Source organism: Nematolebias whitei, chromosome 11, assembly GCF_014905685.2.
Source record: "Nematolebias whitei isolate Nwh7 chromosome 11, NemWhi1, whole genome shotgun sequence".
NCBI lineage: Eukaryota > Metazoa > Chordata > Actinopteri > Cyprinodontiformes > Rivulidae > Nematolebias > Nematolebias whitei.
In genome coordinates, this window is record NC_056508.1 from 48,170,848 (window position 1) to 48,177,458 (window position 6,611).

Sequence of the window (6,611 nt, forward strand, 5' to 3'; positions counted from 1 at the left end):
GTTTGTACATGAGCAGAGTGAACAGGAGTGGGCTCAACACACATCCCTGAGGGGAGCCAATTCTGAGGGTTTTGGTGGAGGAGAAGTTGTGGATCCTCACTGACTGTGGTCTGTTTGTTAAGAAGTCTAAGACCCAGTTGCAAATGGAGGGGCTTAGTCCTAGTGTGAATATTTTGTCCATCAGAGTTTGGGGGATCATGGTGTTGAAGGCGGATGTGAAGTCCACAAAGAAAATATGGACGCAGGAGTCTTTCTGCTCCAGGTGGGTGAGAGCAGTGTGGACCACAGAGGAGATGGTGTCTTCTGTTGATCTATTCTTGCGGTATGTGTACTGGTGAGGGTCCTCGCTGATGTTGATGGTTGTTTTGATGTGAGTCATGACCAGTTTTTTGAAGCATTTAACGACTACCGGGGTGAGGGCCACTGACCGATAGTCATTCAGACCAGTCACCGTAGAGCTCTTATTAATTGGGATTATGGTGTCGCTCTTCAGGCAGGTGGTAACTGTTGCCAGGTGAGGGAGGAGTTAGAGATATCGGCCAGCACCTTGCAGAGCTGATTGGCACAGCCTTTCAGCATCTTCTCGAGATGTTGTCTGGGCCAGTTGCTTTGTGAGGATTAATCCTCCTGAAGGTCCTCTTTACTTCTGCTGAGGTCACGCTGAGAAACTCATCTTCAGATGGTGAGGTGAGTCTGGTGCTAGGCGGTCTGTTCGGATCTTCAAAGCATGCATAGAACCTGTTGAGCATCAGGCAGTAATGGGTCTCTAGGTTATTGTGAACCCCTGCTTTTATAGTCTGTGATGGACTAAATGCCTCTCCACACGCTCTGTGGGTCCTGTGAGGAGAAATGTCCCTGGATCTTCTGTGCATATATTGCTTTGGCCCTCTTTATACGAGCAGCCAGCTCTTTCCTTGACCTCCTCAGTTCCTGTGAGTCACCAGACCTGAAGGCAGTGTCCCTGGCTTTCAGCAGGGGACGGACCTCTGCGTTCAGCCAGGGCTTCTGGTTTGGGTAGCTCTTCACATTCCTGGTGGTGGTGACATCATCAACACACTTGCTGATGTATCTGAGGACAGCATATGTGTATTCCTCCAGGTCAAGTCCCCCCCCCCGAAGCTGTGCTAGTTGTGCGTGCAAAACAATCCTGCAGTGCAGAGTCACTGTTGCTGGGCTACGCAGTGATGGTCCTCTGTGTGGGTCTGGAACGTCTCAGGGGGGTAGGTAGACAGGGGACATAAAGATGAGATGTGTTCAGAGCGGCCAAGGTGGGCCGGGTTACGGCTTTGTATGTGTCTCGTATGTTGGGGTAAACATGGTCGATGTGTTATTTCCTTGTGTTGTAATGGCCACATGCTGATAAAATCTTGGCAGAGTGTCTTTCAGGTTTACCTGATTAAAATCACCAGTCACCAGACACGTAAAAATGTTTTTCATTTCAATGGTTTTATTTTATGTCTTAACATGTTAACGGTTTGTTATTGTTTGTGTTTTTCTTTTTTTTTTTTTGTGTGTTTTTGTTTGTTTTGTGTTTGATTTTGTTTGTTTGCTTTTGTTTGTGTTTTGTATTTGTTTTGTTTGTGTTTTTGTGTGTTTTGTTTAGTTTGTGTTGTTGTTTGCTTTGTTTGTATTTGTGTTTGTTTTTGTTTTGTTTTTATTTGTGTTTGTATGTATTTGCTTTTGTTTTTGTTTATGTTTTTGTTTTTGTGTTTGTTTTGTTTAATTGGCAGTGATTGTTTTTAAATGTATGTAAACAGATCGGATGTAAATAAACACGTTCAGACGAACAGATCTGATGGTCTCTGGTCAGATCCAGTTGGTTCTGGCTTCTGTGTCTGGTCTCTCAGGATGTGTTTGGTGTCGGCACCAGTCCCTCCCAGAGGGGTGGAGTTCTCTCAGCCAGTACCTTCAGAACTTTGGGTCTAGTTTGGATCTGAGCTCTGTGTCTCATCGATGATGCATGAGAGTTAAATTATAGACGGGGGTCAGAGTGCTGCTTCTGCTGACGCAGGGAGGGGGACTGGACCCACTGGATCAGGTCCTGGACTCAGATCCTGGAGATGAGACTTCACTGGGTTGGGCCTTGGGATTGGATCTGGACTGGATCAGCTCCTGGGATCTGAACTGCCCCCCAGGTTCATCTTGGTCTGCTATATGAGATGAAAGAAGTTTTTTTTTTTTTTTTTCAGGCTTTGTGAGACAAAAACTCCTCAGATGTCCCAGAGACATATGTGGGTGGATTAAAGGACATAAGACAGGACCACTAGACTGGATATAGACCTCCAATCCTCTAAACATCAAACCTTCTCCTTTGGTCATCAGCGCCTCAGCTTCTTGTCTTCATTTGTTGTTTGGGTTCAGTCTTTAAATGTTCTGAGATCTCCTAAATGTGGTGGCATGGTGGATTAGTGCGTAGAGCTGTTGCCTCTCAGCAAGAAGGTTGCCAGTTCAAATCCCGGCCAGGGACCTTTCTGGGTAGAGTTTGCATGTTCTTACTGTGCTGTGTGGGTTTTCTCTATATACTCTGGTTTCCTCCCACAGACAAAAAACATGCATGTTAGACTGACTGGTAACTCTAAATTGTCCCTAGATGTCTCTGTGATGGACTGAGACCTGTCCAGGTGTCCCTGTGATGAACTGAGGCCTGTCCAGGTGTCGCTGTGATGGACTGGAGACCTGTCCAGGTGCCCCTGTGATGGACTGGAGACATGTCCAGGTGTCCCTGTGATGGACTGGAGACTTGTGTGTGTGTGTCCCTGTGATAGACTGGAAACCTGTCTAGGTGTCCCTGTGATGGACTGGAGACCTGTCCATGTGGTCCCCACCTCTCTGCTGGACATGGACACCTGGACTGGAAGAAGCGGGGAAAGACGATGGATGCGTCTCCTGTCAGACATTGTGTCTCTGAAATTCTGGTTATGAGATCCTGACCCCTCAGAAGATAGTACCTGTTATCCAGACAGAACCAAAGACAAGACTGAAGAACCACTACGGTCTGACAGGCAGGTCAGAACTTCTCTACAGCTGCAGTTCTGTGGGATGGTCCTGGTCCAAACCAAACCTGATCTAAAAAGGAGACCTGAGAACCAGAAAACCAGGTCATGGAGGAACTGAAGGCTGGCCCAACTCAAAAAATTCCTGCTGGTTCTGACAGAAATTTTTCAGAACACACAGAAGGTCTCAGGTTGTTGTGTTTGGTTCTGAGTATCTACAGACTGGTCAGGGTGTCCATGTTGACCTGGGTCCACCACCCACTTCTCCTCCAACAGACCCATCAGAACTGTCCTTGGAGAATGGGGTGGTTCTGATGATCACATGGCTGTTGTTCAGTTCTTCAGTCGGTTCTGTGAGGATGGAGCAGAGTGTTGGCCTCAGGCTAATGGGCTAATGGGCTAATGAGCTAACAGGCTAATGGACTAACAAGTTAATGAGCTAACAGGCTAATGGGTTAACGGGATAATGGTGCTAATGGGCTAATGAGGCTAATGGGCTAATGAGCTAATGGGCTAATGAACTAATGCGCTAATGGGGCTAAGGGGATAATGGGGCTAACAGGCCTCAGGCTAATGGTCTAATGAGCTAATGAGCTAATGATCTAACAGGCTAATGGGCTAATGAGCTAACAGGATAATGAACTAATGGGATAATGGGATAATGGCACTAATGGGATAATGGGGCTAACAGGATAATGGGGCTAATGGGCTAATGAGCTAAGGGGCTAATACGCTAATGGGCTACTGAACTAATGTGCTAATGGGGCTAAGGGGATAATGGGACTAACAGGCCTCAGGCTAATGGGCTAATGAGCTAATGAGCTAACGACCTAACAGGCTAATGGGCTAATGAGCTAACAGGCTAATGGGCTAACGGGATAATGGGCTAATGGGCTAACGGGATAATGGCACTAATGGGATAATGGGGCTAATGGGGCTAAGTGGATAATGGGGCTAATGGACCTCAGGCTAACGAGCTAATGAGCTATTGGGGCTAAGGGGATAATGGGGCTAATGGGCCTCAGGCTAATGGGTTAACGAGCTAATGGACTAATGGGGTTAAGGAGATCATGGGGCTAATGGGATAATGGGGCTAATGAGCTAATGGGCTAATGGACTAACAAACTAATGCACTAATGGGGCTAAAGGGATAAAGGTGCTAACAAGTCTCAGGCTAATGAGCCAATGGGGCTAAGGGGATAATAGGGATAATTGGGCTAATGGACTAACAAGCTAATGGACTAATGAGCTAATGGTCTAATGGGGCTAAGGGGATAATGGGGCTAATGGGCCTCAGGCTAATGGTATAATGAGCTAATGGACTAATGAGGCTAAGGGGATAATGGGGCTAACAGGGTAATGGGGCTAATGGGCTAACAAGCTAATGAGTTAAGGGGATAATGGGGCTAATGGGCCTCAGGCTAATGGGCTAATGAGCTAATGGACGAATGGGGTTAACAGAATAATGGGGCTAACGGGCCCACCTCCACAGAACTTTACAGACAAACCATGTCTGAAGTTCTGCAGGGCCCTAGAGCCTGCTGGGTCTCAGAAACAGATGACTGATGAGATTCTGTCTGGCGCGTCCTGGCCCGGAAACATACCGTGAGCAGAGTTTTTAATATCCAAAACTAAGCCATCAGAACCGGTTCTGCAGCAGCGTTTATTAGTTTGGGTGTCTGGAGGCGCCGCAGCAGAACCTGAAGATATTAGAGAAGAATCGTCAGGAGGACAGATGTTTGTGGACGAGATGAGTTTAATCCTGTGACAGGAAGTTCTGTCGACCCGGTTCTGTTAGAGCACAGACAGCATGACAGGAAGTTCTGGACCTGTCAGAGGACCCAGATCTGTTTGATTTTATCTCAATAAAATTAAATCAGAACTCATTTGTAACTGGGTTCATTAACCACATGAAAGGCCTTTGGATCAAAACCACTTTCCTTCAACCTTTATTTCTACAGGTAAATCCCACTGAGCCTCCAGGACTCATTTACAAGAGAGACCTGATTTAACAAAGAAAGATGAAACAATGGACAACAGCAACAACAATAAACAGTTATAAAAAGTCATACTACAGTTTTTGTTTTTGTTTATTTTAATAACAAATAGAATGGCTAAAAGAAAAAGGTAACTTAAAAAAACAGCTAGATTCTAAGACGAATGTAGAAAACTAAAAACAGGAACACTTAGATACTGGGGTCCGGTTCTGAAGCGTCATCACATCAGAAAGTTCTGAACATTATCCACAAAATTATTTTTATTCTTTGATTTGTGGAAGAAAACAGAACATGAGTTCTGCTGAAGTTCTGGTCTGACCCAGATTGAGGATGACTTTACGTCCAGGAGACGGTTCTGTCCAAACACCTGTCGTCTGATTCTGGTCCCCCCTCAGAGGACTCTCAGGACTCCTTAGACCTCCTGTTCGTCTGTATTTAGACCCAGAACCTGAGCTCAGTTCATTTGTCCTCTGTTCTGGTTCCGGACCGCTCCAGTGTTCTGATCCATCGTCCTCCCGCTCTGAATTATTGATGAGCTTCCAGAGACAGCGAGCGTCTCCTCCTGCCATCGATCTGTCCACAGAAACCCTCCTCCTTGTCTCCTGAGACAGTCCAGTACTCTGACAGCCTGACAAAATCCTGGTTCTGATTCACAACGTTTGGGTTAGAAAGATGTTCTCCGGTCAAACTGGACTTTTGGACGGGTTCCTTTTAATTCTGTCAGAAAAACAAAAAAGAAGTAAACAAACAAATAAACAATAACAAACAAACAAACCTCCAACAGAACCTGGCTCAGGATGAGTGGCCGTCTGCTTCGACCAAGGTGACACGTTAAAAACTTTCAGACAGTGAGTGAGTGATCAAATCAAAGAAGTAGATGAACAGTCAGTGAACATAATTAAAGCTGGTAAAATACTGACTGATGATAAAGAGATCTTGGACAGATGGAGATCTTATTTTGATACACTGTTGAATGAGGAATTCCCCAGAGAACTTCTTCTTTCTGCTTTTCCCTCTTCAGGGTCTCCACAGCGAGTCCTCCTCCATCTCACTCTGTCCTCACTCCAACTACCTCCTTGTCCTCTCTAACTGCATCCATATGTCTCCTCTTTGTCTTTTTCCTGCAGCTGCATTTCTAATATCCTTCTATCAATATACCCACTGTCCCTCCTCTGGACATGTCCAAACTACTGTCCCTCCTCTGGACATGTCCAAACCACTGTCCCTCCTATGGACATGTCCAAACCACTGTCCCTCCTATGGACATGTCCAAACCATCTCAGTGTGTCCACACTAACTTTATCTCCCAGTTGTTCAACCTGTGCTGTACCTCTGATCATCTCATTCCTGATCTTCTTCATCCTTGTCACTCCTAAGGAGAACCTGAACATCTTCACTTCTGACACGTCTAGTCTCCTGTCTTTTTGTCCATGTCTCTGTCTCCAGACCATACAACATAGCTGGTCTCACCACTGTCTTGTAAACTTTTCCTTTGACCTTTGCTGAAACTTTTCTCCATCACTCCATCCTGCCTGAACTCTCTTCTTCTCCTCTTCACCACACTCCCCATGTTCCTGGACAGTGGACCCTGAGTCCTTGAAGTCCTGCACCTTTGTGACCT

General features: G+C 45.9%; 1 protein-coding gene across 1 annotated transcript in view; it reads right to left on the reverse strand.

The window, feature by feature from the left end:
• LOC119417383 (potassium voltage-gated channel subfamily D member 1) overlaps positions 1 to 6,611 on the reverse strand; it is a 48,240-nt gene that overhangs the window by 34,369 nt on the left and 7,260 nt on the right. The gene's annotated exons all lie outside the window — the stretch shown is intronic.